Consider the following 17,222-nt stretch of genomic DNA (forward strand, 5'->3'; position numbering starts at 1 on the left):
AATAAAAAAAATCTTGTCATGAGATATCTCGAAATTTCATTAGAAAGTACTCGTTTAGTAAAAAGGATTTAGTTTTGTACGAAATTACCTTGATCGGAAGGCGGTTTTTTCTCTTCTATTTTCTTAAGCAATTTGGGAAATCGTATATTAAACAGCTTTATAGGAACACTTGTGTTTAGAAATAATAACAAAAATAAAACATTTTGCAAGTTCATGATTATTAACCACACTTTTCACATAATAATATAAAAATAAGTAAATATATATCAGTTGAAATTACGTTAGAAAACAAATTAAATCCTCATTGTTAAAAACCTTTTTGTAAGCACCAATACATTAAAAACGAAACGAAATTTTAAAATTCGAACGGTTATTTAAAAATGTATACCGTAACAAACGCGTCTTGAGCTTTGCAATTATTGAACTCAACTGAAAACATGACACCAAAAAAAAATTACATAAGTAACTCGTTCGATGCATAACGCCTAAAAGGAAATCAGTATTATTCTGGTTATTACTTAATACCGTATTACTGTACGGAAACCTTTAGGTCATGGACTATTTATTATACATATATAATTATACTCGCAACCCGCCCTGGCTTCGCACGAGTGCAATGCTGATATACTACAGAAGGTCTTACAACGCTTACAGTTTTTCAGTAATTAGACAATACAAACCGCTATGTCACTGCGTTTTAAATCTGTAATATCTTCATAAATATATATATATATTTGATTACATGCTGTAAAAAGCTATATTGATCTATGTTAAATGCACAATGTTTTTAAGGTATTTAATTGGATCAATGCTGTATTGCTTAAAATTGCTTCGAAAATAAGCCATTATTTCTCGTAGAAAGTAAAGGTTTAAAAATGGTTATTGTGGGTTATCCCTAAGAGATAGACATATGCCATCGTTGACTATTTTGAAGATCTTTTTAAGTTGTACAATACTGTACTACATTATTTTGATCTATCTCGTAGGGTTCCGGCAGCGTTTGCAATGTCATCGCAAAAAATGTATTTATTTAAGACAGCTCATAAGAAACTTCTAAAATTATCAGTGTTTCTTTAGTATATTGTCCATGTATTATATATAAAAACCTTCCTCTTGAATCATACAGTGCTAAGGGACTTTGTTTTATACTATGTAATGATATACAATCTATATATGTTACTTTACTTGGTAGTGGGGGTTCGTGCAAGCCCGTTTAGGTAGGTATCATTCATTATATGTTATACCGTCAAACAGCAATAGTTAATATTTCTGTGTTCCGGTTTCTAGGGTGAGTATGCCATACTACAGGTACAAGAGATATAATATCTTAGTTCCCAAGGTTGGTGGGGCATTGGTGATAAGGTATGGCTAATTTGCCAAATGGGCCACCCGATGGTAAGTGGTCACCACCGCCCATAGATAATGGTGTTGTAAGAAATATTAACAATTCCTTACATCACCAATGCGCCACCAACCTTGGGAACCAAGATGTTACGTCCCTTGTGCCTGTAGTTACACTGGTTCACTCACCCTTCAAACCGGAACACAACAATACTGAGTACTGCTGTTTGGCGGTAGAATATCTGATGAGTGGGTGGTACCTACCCAGACGGGCTTGCGCAAAGCCCTACCACCAAGTAAATAATAATTTCTTATAACGCCCAACGTTTACGGTCTACTACTACTAAAGTAAATAGAAATAGCTATTTAAAAAAGTGTAATTTGACATATTATTGGTAATAGTGTGATGTCTTACAAAAAGATTGTATTTGGGGAGGTGACTTCCGGCGCATTTCATTTTGAAAACCGAATAGCTTTTAAATTTTTCTTAACTTTATTGTGGGTCCTGGGTCAGTTGTTCCGATTAGCCCCCCCCCACCCCTCATAATCCAGTCCTAGATTTACGTGCTCTACTCTATCATCTTTAGGTTTACATAGCAAGCGACCTAAATTTGAACTTCGTTTATTATTTTACAGAAACAAATATAAAGAAAGTCAATCAATTTCACGCGTTTGAGGTTAAAAATTCGCGTGAATTGTGTAATTATCGCAAACATGTACGTAAGTTGTGAACAATATTACAGAATACAATTTTCTGGTCTGGTCAATATATTCGATTTGCTTCGGTATTTATATCGAAATATTTCACTGGACTTATTGTTGTATACAAAGGTGTTTGGTACACAAAGGTGGTTTCTGGGCTGTGTTAATAGTCGGGCAGGACTTGAAGAGGTCAAAGATCCTGAATTAGCTTCACCCAAAAATAATAAATTATTGTGTTTTTCTGTCGAGAAAATTAAATAGCAGCCGGCATTCTGAATTTTAACAGTGTACTATCCTGTCCCTCGAGAAAGACATTAGAGAAACTTGAAACTCATAGCTGAACCTGGACGTGACATGTCAGAATGTCATATGCGACATTGACTAAAACAATTATCAAATGTATACGATATATTCCTTCGTATTAAAATGGCGTATCACTGTAAGTCAGTTGTGATAATTCCACAAAGTGAATTCCTATGGAATCGCACTGCTGAACTCTTTTCGACTGTGTCAAATTTATAGTCCAATCAGATTATGAGAGTGAGGGAAGGTAATGTACTTGATTAATTCAGTACATACACACTCATCTACTATATATATCCTGAGTAATTGTCTAAATTCTCTTGAGAAACGTCTGTCGTGAAATTGGTTAGGAGGACGTCGTCATAAAAATAGTGGGGATGAAATAATTTGTTAATGCTATCGAAAAAATCAAAATCAAAATATACTTTATTCAAGTAGGCTTTTACAAGCACTTTTGAATCGTCATTTAACAGACTGTATTAAGTGAAGCTACCACCGGTTCGGAATGCAGATTCTACCGAGAATAACCGGTAAGAAACTCAGCAGTTACGCTTTTTCAACATTTAAAAATACAAAGCCACGTTAGTTAAATACAATTACAATATAATACATCCTGCCTGGAAGTCAACAAGTATTAGCTCCACGCTTTTTTATCATCTGTATAATCTTGTATTGAATGATATGGCTTCTTTAGCAATGTATTTTTTACAAATGATTTGAATTTATGATTCTTTTAAAAGATAATTTCTGTTCTTGTAGATTTTTTATGATATCGGTAGGCGGACGAGCAAATAGGCCACCTGATGGTAAGTGGTCACCACCGCCCATAGACAATGGCGTTGTAAGAAATATTAACCATTCCTTACATCACCAATGTCATTATTTACACTGGCTCACTCACCCTTCAAACCGGAACACAACAATACTGAGTACTGCTGTTCGGCGGTAGAATACCTATCTGGTGGTAACTATACAGACCGGCTTACACAAAGCCCTACCACCAAGTAATTTTGTAAGTTGTATGTACTCGTTCTGTTGATTTAGTCGTATGTATATTGTTCACGCAATAGTCATTAGTCATTCATAGTTGCTGATGTGCTACTAACCTAATGAGTTTGTCCCTTGTGACTGAAATTACAATTAGTATACAGTATTTACGACATTTTTTTAATTATATAGTACAGATGGACGAGTAAATGGGCCACCTGATGGTAAGTGGTCAGCTCCGCCCTTAGACATTGGCGCTTTATGAAATATTCATAATCCACTCCTTACATCGCCATTGCGCCACTAACCTTGAGATCTAAGACATTATATCCCTGGTGCCTGTTGCTACATTGGCTGGCTCATCCTTCAAACCAGAACACAACAATACTAAATATTGCTGTTTGGTGGTAGAATTTCTGACGAGTGGATGGTACCTAACTAGACGGGATTACACAGGACCTTTTACCAAGTAAGTCTACTACATTAGTCTAGAACAACATTTGAAAAGTAGACTAAAGGAAGAAGCGATGGAAATCACTTCGTCTGATTCGTCCATTACTTCGGGCATCGACACAGGTGCTCAGCTAATATTTCAATAAAAGATTATACGTATATGTTTTTATATACAAAGTAATAAATACAAGGAAGGTGAAAGATTTCAACTTGAACTTTCACGATTTGCGGTCGCGCTGTGGTTGTGACGAAGACAAGGAAATGGCAGAAAGTCTATATACATAGAAATTGTTGTATACGTCTGTCTTTAACATAACTTTATTGTAAATAATTTATCTATGGACTATTCCAATCGAAAAACATAAACAAATCTTAATTTTATGTATTCCATACGATTTGCTAATAGTTCGGCTATATTGTGCAATACAATTCCGCTTCACTACTTATTTCACCACATTTTACTTCCATAGTTCCGATAACAGTTTTGCCCTCAGGCCCATAAAGGTGGGCCAACCGTCAGGGCGTCGCGTTAGCTTGCGCAATTGATCCCCGAGGCGATGCGCCCTAAGAAACTGAGTAGGTACAGCTAGTTTTTAATGGGTATTCTCGCACCAGGCAATCTACGCACCATCGCGTTCTACATACTTACAGATACATACATATTTCACTTCAGCAGGAAAAAAGGCATGTCAATTGTTTTTGTCAAATGGGCCTAAAATCTATTGATATGAAACCCCAAGTTTCAATTTCTGCTAAAATTGGCCACGTGGTTTTGACATCTTTCTGTTTCAAGTAGTGTTGAAATTTCATGAAAATGAAACAAAACGGCGAGGCGTGAAAGCGGGACAAACGCATCATTTCACAACTCACTTTCACATTTATGTTATTGGCAAGGATTCAATTAATTGTTGTGTTTGATGTTGAATAGCTGTATGTGTGTGTGTGTGTTTTAATATGTATGTTAAATAAATTATTCTTATAATTCTTTCGGTATACACTCAAATACCCCTTTATAATCTCCGATGTAATGTTAAACTGAACGAGATAAACTTAATTTGAATAGAGTATCCAAAATCTGCCTTTTGGCATAATTCTAAATTTAAAAAAAACATCTGAATATGTCAGTATTTGTGAAAATATTCATGATTATATTACGTATACATAAGAGAAATAATACTGACTGACTCATCACGAGATCTCCGAAACTTTAGGTCCGATTGACTTGAAATTTAGATAGTAACTCCTTTTGCGACGTAGACGCTCCAAAGAAATTGTTTTGGTTATGTTTGTATTTGATTGAATTAAAAAAGTGAGGAGGACGTGGGGGATCTACAAGCTGTTACATTTTTGTCATATCGGCTGACTCAACTGTATAATGTATGATTAATTTATATTCATACGTCATCGTGTAAATTTATTGCAATTGATTTACTGGGTGGTAGGGCTTTGTGCAAGGTCGTCTGGGTAGATACCACCCACTCATCACATATTCTATTGCCAAACAGCAATACTTAGTTTTGTTTTGATGGGTGAGCCAGTGCAACAAGCACAAGGGACATAATACCCTAGTACCCAAGATTGGTGGCGTATTTGTGATACGCAAAGGGCTATCACAGTACCAATGTCTATGGGGTACATGTCAGTCACCTCCTCGTGGTGTACCCTGGGCAACGGGGCCGGCTTGAGCTTGCTCGTCGGCCACGGCTAAGACTGGCGGGAGGGATGCCGCGCGGCCGCTCCTGGTACGTCCCTGATCGGCGTCAGGGCGAACCATGTGAGTGGCCTCGTTGGCTAGGAAGGAGTGGGAGGGCTCGCTACTCGAGCCTCCCAGGTGTTTTACACCGGCGGTCAGCGGCGGAGCCTACCATCTTATCCGCCGCAGGGCGTCAGCTTCGTTGACGCCCAGCCTCCAGTGGCGGACTCGGGGGAGTTCGTCACATTCCCACATGGAGGATGAGGGGGAAGGCGCGCACTAGGCGCGCTTTCCATGGATATTCAGCCGCCTTACGGCGGCTGCCGCTGGTGGGCTCGCGGTTGCATGCCCTTGGCGATCCCGTGGCCTCACCACTCGGCGGCATGGTGGAAACCCGAGGATGGTTTTAGTGGGTAGGACAGGGCATCTGCCCTGGCACGGGGCATTAGGCCCCGGTTGAGTCCCACATACCCGTCCCGGTCCCCCGACCGGGCGGCATGCGTAAATGCATTTCCTCCTCGTTAAACAAAAAAAAAAAAAAAAGTACCAATGTCTATGGTCCGAGGTGACCTATATGACAAAATGGAAGACTATTGTAGATTTCAGGTAGTCATAATATAGATTGCAAAAATAACATTTCAAATATAATTTCATGGTTGTTAGGTATATGTTACAATGCTATGAGTCGTGTTGCGTGTATACATGTTGAAATTATGCATTCAATGTGTTCGGGGTAACGGTAACTATGCTGTCATGTTAATCTCCTGTCTTTTGGAGTATTGGTAAACTGCGTGATATAAAAATAGATTTTGATGACTCTATGGTGTATGTTTTTCGTAAATGTTTTGTTCTTAGATGAGAAGTTTAGAAGTATTTTGGAACAACTAACATAAAACCCTACTAAAAAGTTTTATGAATAAACTTATTCCAGAAAATGTATCGTGTATACTATGAATGTAGCTTTGCTTCACAGTTTTACCGGATTCATTTAGATTATTAACGTGACAAGTATGTCATTCGGGTTTTTAAGGTGGTTGGCGGTGTCCACTGCATTTTTTCAGGGGATCTTTTCGTCAATCACTTGCGCATGCTACCGCGATCGCAAAAATACCTTGGACTCAACCGCAAATGGATCGTTCAGCGACTGATGAGTGGCAACGACTACGTTTCGTATCGATTGGGATAAAGTGACGATTTGTTAGTAGAAAGCGGTCGTTTATTCTGATAACTATGCTCTATACCAATCATGACAGGAAAAGAAGGTGAAGGAAAACATCGTGAGGAAACCTGCATGTGTCTAATTTCAACGAAATTCTGCCACATGTGTATTCCACCAACACGCAATGGAGCAGCATGGTGGAATATGCTCCAAACCTTCTTCTCAAAGGGAGAGGAGGCCTTAGCCCAGCAGTGGGAAATTTACAGGCAGCCAATGTAAAAAAAAAACCTTTATATGTTATAATTTTTATAGTCACTTTCAGACAATTCACGATCGTGTTCCGTGAAGTCAATAAACATTGGCGCCATGAAAAATATTAATATAATAATTTCTGACATTGCCAATACGCCACCAACCTTGGGAGCTATGATGTAACGTGTCTGATGTTACACTGAGTAACTCACTCTAAACCAGAACATAACAGTATATAAGTACTGTTTGCTGATAGAATATCTGCTTGGTACCAAGTAAAGCCCACTAAATAAGAAATAAAACGGATATAAGTTTAGTGCATTATTATTGTATTAACCGTAACAAAAATTTATTTTAACCAGAGATTGAAATAAGTTAATTTAAGGTTTGTTTACTGCTCCTCTTGCCATTGAAATGGACTACAAATTGCTCAAATTTAAATAAAGAACATTAAAACTAGTTTAAAAAAAATCAATGCGTGAATAAATGTTAAATGTTAGTGTACCAGTAACGGTTGATGTGTGCACAATATGTTTAATTATCTCGACACGTTAAAGACGCCTCGGGGTGAAAGTTGCGGATCTTACGCAAGGTAAGATGAGCGTTTGTTATTTTATATTCAGTTTGAAAGGTAACACTGAATCTCGTCTGTCTCATTTTATGATGGTCTTTACAAGTCTGGGTATCATTTGTTTTTACCGCGTTTTCGTAAGCTTATAGTTTTTGTTGGTGTGTGTGTGTTAAATCTTGTAACTGAATTTATGACCATATCTACTCAACAAACTTTGGTTGGGAGTTTTTTTTCTTCGTTTTAGTACATGGCCGGAAAATAAAAGGACTTTGTAATTATTATTACTACGTTTAAACTGGTTTTACACAATTTTTAAATATGGAATTTTGTACTTGATTTTTTTAACGAACGTTCTGATAAGTGCGATTTTTGTAATAAAAAAAAGTATCAATAAACAGTAGTAATTTGTGTTGCTGTGTTCCGGTTTGAGTTGATGGTGAGCAAGTCAGCGTAACATAGCATCTTAATTGCTATGGTGATCACTTACGATTACATATATGTCATTGCCATCTTTTAAAAAATTAAAAAAAAAAGTGTTATTTAAATTTACTAAACTTCAAAGTATGTTTGATTTTCGAATGCCAAATTAAAAACAAAAGGCAATCATCCACATAATCACATTTTATACGCCGATTAAAAAATATTTACTAGTTTTTCCTTATATATTGAAATTATTATGAATATCGCAATTATATAAGGATGCCAATGGTATTCTTAAACAATTTGCCAATATCGGAACTTGGGTTTTATATAATCTCTGAGTCACGTGTTGCGAAACAAAGAATTCGATAGGATGTATGTCTCATTACCATACAGTATATAACGAGCTTATGTACTTCTATCGTATGTACATTGGAAATGAGGCTTTTTTCTATGCCATTTCTTTTACGGGGACAAAAGTTAAAATATTACAATGCTTTCATTTATTAGTGAAGTAAGTATTTTTGTTACGAGATTTAAAATAATAGATATATTTGTGATTGATTTTTTTTTTTATATTATACACAGCTGCGTGCTGTGTTGTTACTTTTTTTCAGGTGACCAAAGACGTGAGGTTCTCGATACAGAAACATTTTAATGATATATAAATATAAATATATACTATTTAGATCTTGATTAAAAATATATATATCGGATGTTATAAAAATAAATAATACTTATATAATTATAAGTAAAAAAAAAATTGTATAGCTTAGTCTTGGTCAATAATATTTGAAAAAACCTAACACCATATTTATCTTTTTTTTTGGCTTTTATTTGTGTCAAAAAGGCACAGATTATTCCGCCAATGTCACGTGCGATGGAGAAGACACGAAAGAGATTAATCGGTACGGTCGAGATTAAAATATTTATCATTTATTCGAAAGAACATCAGCTGTCAATGTCAAAATTCAATTGACAACTATTCTCACTTATGGTTAGATTATTATTAATAATCTGTATTTATGTCATAATGTAAAAATATTTTAATTTAGGTCTGTAATTGTCACGTAGGTTAAAAAATTAGCCAAAAATACCTGCAGAAATTATATACAAGATTTTTTATTTACTTTACAACATCCACGGGCTCACAGTTGCCCGTGCCTTTTTTTACATTTTATTTTTATAAATTGTGGCGTTATCTTATATTTTTACTGTACATCAGCAGATCTTCGCTGGACTTCGAGCTTGTCGTCTTCTTGGAAGACGTGGCCCACACTGACATTTTTTTTTTTTCAATTTGAAATAATATACAAATAGTCCATAATAAATAATATATGATAATATATAATATATAAAAATACTGTATATGGTGATTTTTTTTTTATTTTTTAATCCTAATTACTGCAATCCAGCGGGCCCTGCTCCGTGCTCGACCAGAGAGAGCACAGTCTTGGCGACTCTGATGTCGCGTATATACAAGATTATATTAGACTAGCTCGCGCCCCCTTTGTTCCCCTTTTATTTCCTCTCTTTAAAGTCGAAATTATCAAAAATCCTTTCTTAGATTTCGTTATAAAACAAACCTATATTTTAAATTCCAGCTTTCTAAGGCCAGTAGTTTTGACAGTGCATTGATAGTCAGTCATACGTATCTTTATGTTTACTAGTGGGTCTCGCGCGAAACTTCGCGTTTATTCAAAAGATTTTTTAGGATTTAACGAAACCTGTGACGGGTTTTGTTTTGAGTTCATAGTAAAATGCAAGTCACTGATTTACATTTGGCGCCAAATGATGAAACATCTTTTAAATGAAATTTTTAATATAAAATGTCTACAACATTAGTTCAGTTAGAATGTTTACGTTTTCATTTTTTTTTCTTATGCAGCCGCAGCACCGCTGTCTAACCGTCCAGTAACTTTTTTCCGCTCTCTAAAATTAATTATTTTTTAAATCGTAACAATTTAGTAAATTACAATAAAGAATCCTCTTTAATTTTCTGCACATCTACGGCTGGAGCTCATCAAAATGAGACTATAACCGATTTTTTATATGCAGCCATCGTCCCAAAATCACTGGGACAAAAAATGGCTTCCGCTATTAAGACGCTTGCATAATATGATTAAAATCTTGTTAAATAATAATATAATAGCTCAATAAAGTCTTTATTGTCCATTGTAGGGACGGGTTAGTAATATATAAACCATAGTTAGCACAATTACCGCCAGTATTATATAAGGTGAGCTTGTAAGGAAGTAGCTGACATATAGCATTTTAATGACAAAATCGAGGTCGTTGTTAATATTCAAATATTCAAAGCGTTTAGTGTCCTTGGCGACTGTGACCTTGTGATTACTTTTTAGAAGAACTATTAGTATTTTATCATTGTCCTTGTAATTTATTTTCGTTTTAAGAATGCTTTTGAATGTTTTAAAACATGTTTTTTCTTTTTTTTTTTTTTTTACGTGTCGTGCAATTCTTGCAACGGTCGTAATTTATTAGTCGCACAAAGGTTAGTGAAATCTTTTTGTGCTCAATATATAAATTTCTCAACTAAAATCAATTGTGCTTTACGGAAGAAAATTTCTAAATTAAGTTAATAATATTAGTACCCAGTCAAAGAGTTTTTACTTAATCTCGTAATTATAATTTTAAAAATTAATTATAATTTTAATAAAAAAATACACGTCCATTTAATTTTCTAATCTTTACTTTCTAGAATAAGTACCGAATATAATACGAAAAAAAAAATATCTTGTAATATAAATATATAAAATGACATCCATAACACAAAGTAAGGAGCGTTCTTATTTTAAATCGACAATTGATATTAGACGTAGGATCTGTTTTTTTATATATTTTTAAAGGCGATGACTTCTTTCAATAGGCCTTCTGCTTAGAAAAATATTATAATTTACTTTGGGATAGTTCTGGTTCTGGTTCAGTTGTCTGGGTGAGCACCATTCACTCATCGTACATTCTTCCGCCAAACAGCAAAATTTAGTGTCGTGTTCCGGTTTGAGTGAGTCAGTGTAACTAGCACAAGTGATATAACATTCGAATGCACAAGATTGGTGGTGCATTGGTGATATGAGGAATGCTTAATATTTCGTGCAGTATCATAGACAATGGTCTATGGGCCTTTGCCCAATTGCCTAACTATATATTTAAAAAAAAATGTTGATATTTAGTTCTTCGTTTATCCTTGTTCTAGTGAAGTCCTGAGTCGATCGTAGGTCCTATTTTAAAAATAATGTCTGTAATATGTAATCTATGCGGCATACTTTTCTTAAATTATTTTGTTAAGGTTTTAAGAGTGACCAACTAATCGTAACTGCCAGTTATATAATAAAATAATAAATAAAAATATTTATTTCATCATTAACAAGTTACAGCTATAATCAGAAACTGGGACTATCCTAGTAAGTAACTAGTATTGCTACTAGTACTTGTGGCAGGTAGTCCCGCTCTTCCATAACATTCTTTTACAATACTAAAAACGCGTGCGTGTGTGTGTGTGTGTATGTGTGTGTGCGTGCGTGTGTGTTTGTGTATGTGCCTGTGTAGAGATTTAAAAGTTACACGAATTATATAATTAAAAAATTAAAGCAAGCTTACGAAAATTATAGTAGAGCTTCTGTCTCGAGATAATTCAAGCGGAGTAACCACTGAGTTACAACTTTCTTACAATCGTAAAAGCTTAGCGAATTAATATTTAACTTTTCATTTATACGATTATATACATAACTAGATTGCCATGCATATTGTCTGGATGCAAATTTAGTTTTAATTGGACAAGTATATGAGACTAATTTTTTTCTTCTTTTGTCTTGTTTGTTACAGTCAAAAGTGGTACTCTTGTGTACTTTAAGAATACATCTTAATAAATAAATTTGTCTTACAGTTAATAATTTGCAGTCTGAGTAAAGTTGATCCGTTGAAAATGTATAAGGCTTAAAATTCATAACCTTAATAATAGACCTCTGTCCTCTTTCTACCTCTAGAAATTTAGATTTTGAAGCCCCGCCCCACACTGATATACAATAACCTAAAACTGATTGTACTAGTGTGACGTAAATTTGGCTTAATAACTTTTTAGTCGTAACATGTCTTAATTTTTTAAAAATCCAAATTAGTTTTCTTACTTTACTATTAACAAATTCTATTTGCGGGTGCCAAGACAGGCGTTGGTCTAGCATCACACCTAAGTATTTAGTAGAAGATACTTTTGTTATTAAAGGACAACTACAATTATTACGATTGACATTACAATTTTGATTGTGTAATTTTATATGAAAATTACTTCCCGGTTGCGTTCTTTTATTTAGAGTAAAACAGATGTAGTTAGTTTTAGAAGTGTTTAACGAGAGGAGATTAGATTTAAGCCAATGAGAAATCCGAGACAAACCAGACTCCACAATTCCTTGTAAAATATTCCATGAGGAAGCGGAAAAGACAAGCGCAGTATCATCTGCGTATGAAAATATACTACCGCCATCAAGACTTAAGTCGCATAGATCATTAATGTATATAAGGAATAATGTAGGGCCCAAAACACTACCTTGTGGTACACCAAAAGATAACGTCGATTCATGACTTATAACTTCCCCAAGTTTTACACGTTGCCTTCTTCCATATAAATAGTCTTTAAAAAGACACAATGCATTGCCTCTTATGCCAATATTTTCCAGTTTCTGTACAAGAATGGGAACAGAGACAGTATCAAAAGCTTTCTTTATATCCAAGAATACAGTTAAACACTTATGGCCTTGGTCAAGATGCTTTGTAATAAGAGTAGTGAGGGCCATTACCGCATCTTCTGTTGATTTATTTTTCCGAAAACCATACTGTGATTTTGAAAGTATGTTAAATTTATTAAGGTAATTAATTAATCTGTTGTTTATTAACTTTTCAATCACTTTGGCTATAGATGGTAGAATGGAAATTGGTCTATAGTTATTTATGTCGTCTCTGTTACCACTCTTGTACACCGGGTTAACGATGGAAAGTTTCAATGGTTGGGGGAAAACACCAGTTTTGAAACATACATTAGCTATATGACATAAAATGGGGGAAATAATGTGACTAGCTGCCTTGAGAAATTTAGTAGGGATTTTATCCCATCCTGGAGCGCTCTCCGACTTTAGATTTCTGATTATTATATCAATTTCTTGAGGATCAGTGTCTAAGAGAGCGAAGGAAGATAGGTGAAAATTAGGGGATTTTACTATAGGACTAGTTTGAGGGGCAATAGAAAGTGTGTCCTCTGCAATCATTCTGCCAACGTTTGCGAAGTAATCAGATATATAGTTAACAGATTCAGAAGGTTTCGACTTTATATTTAACAAGTTTGTGTTTTGAGTCTTGTCTGGTTTAGTATGTACAATAGATTTTATTGTATTCCAGAGAACTTTCATGTTATTTGCGGCTAAAGTAAGTTGTTGTCTTTCATAGTTTCGTTTTAATTTTTTTATCATATTATTACAGAAATTCCTATATCTTTTAAATGTGATCTGTAATATTTCATTGTCGGGGTCAGATTTTAGCTTTTTTTGCATATTATTTCTATTTTTAATGCAGCGCAAAATTCCAGGCGTCATCCAAGGCTTAATAATACGTTTAGATTTACAGAAGTGAGTAGTAGTAGAGCTTTCATTCAGTGATTCACACAATATGTTTATTAAATTTTTAACTAATGAATTAGGATCTTCACTATTTAGAAGTCCAGCGATATTTTTGTTAATAAGAATTTTGACAGCCTTATCAAAATCTGTAAAGACTTTTATTTTATGGCATTTATTTTGATTTTTTATTTTAGCTAGGCTTAAGAATATCATACTGTGATCGGTAATAGTGGTGTTAAGAACTGCAATAAATGGAACTCTTTGTTTGTCTACTTTCAATATAAAGTGATCGAGACAACTATTACCTCGCGTTGGAAACGAGTGTCCTGGAAGTAGTCCATGCATGGATAACATGTTCAAGTAGTTAGACTTGTTATTGCATTCATTATTTGACTCACTTTCTTTTGATTTAATATTAATATTGATATCACCCGTTATAACAATATTTCTACAACATTTTAGAGTACTTAGATAAGAACTTAGCGAACTAATAAAATCTGAAGCATTTACATTAGATGGGGATCGGTAGATACCAAGAATAATGGTATCATTTATTTTAAGCTGTAGACAGGAAGCCTGCATGAGTCTAACTTCCTCGACATTGACTTGTAAGCATTTTTTAACATAGATTACAACACCGTCGCTCCTATTGATATGTAAGGTAGTTGTAAATGAATTATAATTTTCAAGGGACGGTACTGCCTTAGAAGAATTTAAGTGACATTCTGACAGTACCAAGATGTCCACTTCAAAATTAAGCTGAGAAAGAGTTAAGGAGAAATCATCGAGGTTGGAATATACGCTTCGAATATTTTGTGAAACTATAGTAAGATCATTTTTGTTTATAATTTTAATTTTATGCAATTCCTCAACATCACATTGTTGTGAGTCAATAGCGGATTGGTCTATTTCGTTTAAGGTGTTCAGATAGCTATTATTCATAAAGATTATCAATTTGAATAATTATGGTGGTAGCTTGTAAATGAAACGTGATATGCTGCTCCATATTTATGATGTTAGGATATATATTGTCTAGAATAAACTGAAAATATAACGCTATATCTCTACATGAGTGTACGATTTTAAGATGTTGAGTGAAAAAAATTGAGTATTTATATATGATGTGTGAGTGTTGAAGTGTACAATTTACAAGAGTAATATTTGATGTGTACAAAATACAAATATAACAAAAAAGAAATTTAAAGCTTACAAATAAAATTAACAATTTTATCAAACTAAACAATGGCTCCAGAAATAGTCATATGGCTTGCAAGAGCTTGTGGATCTGAGATTCATTTTTGATAAGAATAATCTGTGATGACTCGTCTTTTCTTACGTAGACTTTCCCATAGGCTGTCCAAGAAAAATGATATCCTTTTGTTTTGACTAAGTCCCTCGCGAGAAAATAAAGTCGAGACGCTTTGGCAGTCAAATGTTCCGAAACAAAGATTGGTGTATCTTCAGATGTATTTAAACCCAAATGCTTAGCGCAGAGTTTGGACTTATGTTTGATATTAAATGTCTTACTCAGTTTTAGGACATTGGTTTTTACTATTGTAGAATTTGTTTCTACTATTATGGGTGTATTTTCAAAGCCCTCTTTTTTAGATCGTACTCTGTATATGTCTTTTATGTCTGTTTCAGAAATTTTGGATTCGATATTAGTTGATAAGTTAATTACCATTCTTATTAAATCCTCTTTAGTTTCATTTTTTTGTTTTGGTACATTTTTTAATTCTAAATTGGTTTTCCGAGTTTCTCTTTGCATTTCCTCGATTTTTTCCTCTAGAAGAGTTATATACTTTCTGTCTTCTTTCATCTGGCCCTCTAAACTCTCTATTTTCTTTTTGAATTCTTCATTCTGCGCCGATAAAAATGTTATAGAACTCTCAATGTTGATATTAGTGCGTTGAATTTCTTTCAGCGTAGCGGCGTTTTTCTTAAATTCTTGTTCCTGGCTTGCCATCAGAGTTGAGATCATTTTCCTCATTTCCTCCTTAAAATTACTCAGGTCTGCTAAAACATCATCATCCCTTTTTCTTTTATTACGAGATGAGACATAATTTGGAGGCGTTTTTAGATGGCTCGACATTTGCATTTCTGAGTCCGAGTGCGATTTATCAAGTACGCTGTCCATTTGTTGAGTACCAGGAAATTATAAATACAGAAATGGTGTTAATGAGCATATAGATCTGTCAGGTATGAAGACTGTCAAAATGACGACTGCGTTGTCCTGTAAGTTAGCCAAGCTTAAAAGTACCAGGAGATCATAAACGTGACAGAGTTTAAAAATAAATCTTCAACGGTAGGTGCTGGGTGATTCCTAACAGTAGGGCGTGGCTACTATAAGGATCAATTTAGTAACGTATGCATATGCGTAGGTTAGCAACGATAATTGCAAATATAAACTCACACGGGCGGGCTGGCGAGTACCAGGATCACAGCGCCTTGCGGTTAGTTGAAATGAATACACTCTTTAGACTTATGCACTCCTATTTTTTTCAACTGATTTTATGATTTCGAAAATATTTAAAATAATATAAAAAAACTTTATTTAGTTCAGTGAGCACGTCAACGCTAAGCGAAGGTCCGGGGGGAAGAGGAGAGCCAGTTACACATATAAAACCTCCATCGTTTAAATAGCCTGGTCATTAAAGCAAGCAATTAATTAAAATGGATTATCACGGTATAAACGATATTATTATTCAGTCCTCAAATGTTTTGACATACTTAACTATGTTTGTATACGTGTAATGTATACAAAATATGTTAAGTAACATGTATATTATGTCACTTAGAAAGTTGTAGCTTGTATGGCCGACTTATTGAGTTTGTAGGTAACGTTATGTCACGGTGGCATCGGATACGTTTTGTTGAGAGATTTTTTCGGCAAGCATGTTCTTTTTTTTTTTTTTTTGTCGTTGGTCTAGTGAGTAGTTTGTAAAGCCATATTTTTTATGATCGTTTTTAATCTGGGTATTCTTATTTATATATGTATTTTGATAGAGTGTCGTACTACAACTTAAACAAACGAACCAACTTTTTTATCTTGGTGTGCGAGACAGCTAACGTGCGTATACTTAGGTTGGTTTATCTAGACATGGTATAATGGTTCAACAAACCAGTTTACAAAGATCCCCAGTTTCGGTCAAGATGTTATCGTCAGTAGCTCGCTCGAAGTTAACATTATTAGACTCCTACGTTTCTTGACTAGTACGTTAAACCGTCCTGAGGACCAATTCTGAGATCTTGATCTGAAGATCTACTTAAATAAAGTATATATTATATGTTTATTTGATTTAATCAGGGGTTAAATCTACTAACAGATTGTATCTTTATAACACAACGATCCAGACGCTGTTCGATCGAAGTTGGATCGGAGTGGAATAGTAGCATTACCCCCCGTTAATATTCAGCAGGGATTTTAATGAATATTTGAATTGGGAAATTGGAAGAGTTTTGTTATAAATTGATCTGCCTATACATTTTCTGTGTCAAAAATATGGAAGAGATTTTATTAATGGTAAGATAATTTGTACGATACTTTGTAAATTGATATAATTTGTTTATAAATGTACATATTTTGTTTGTGATATAGATTGGCGGACAAGCATTTGGGCACATGATGGTAAGTGGTCACCACCGCCCATAGACAAAGGCGCTGTAAGAAATATTAACCATTCCTCATATCACCAATGCGCCACCAACCTTGGGAAC

At 34.6% G+C, this 17,222-nt stretch overlaps 1 protein-coding gene across 2 annotated transcripts in view; it reads right to left on the reverse strand.

Moving 5' to 3' along the window:
- The window catches only part of LOC113391851 (uncharacterized), a 56,772-nt gene that overhangs the window by 7,980 nt on the left and 31,570 nt on the right, over positions 1 to 17,222 (reverse strand). The gene's annotated exons all lie outside the window — the stretch shown is intronic.

Source organism: Vanessa tameamea, chromosome 28 (genome assembly GCF_037043105.1).
Source record: "Vanessa tameamea isolate UH-Manoa-2023 chromosome 28, ilVanTame1 primary haplotype, whole genome shotgun sequence".
NCBI classification, from domain to species: domain Eukaryota; kingdom Metazoa; phylum Arthropoda; class Insecta; order Lepidoptera; family Nymphalidae; genus Vanessa; species Vanessa tameamea.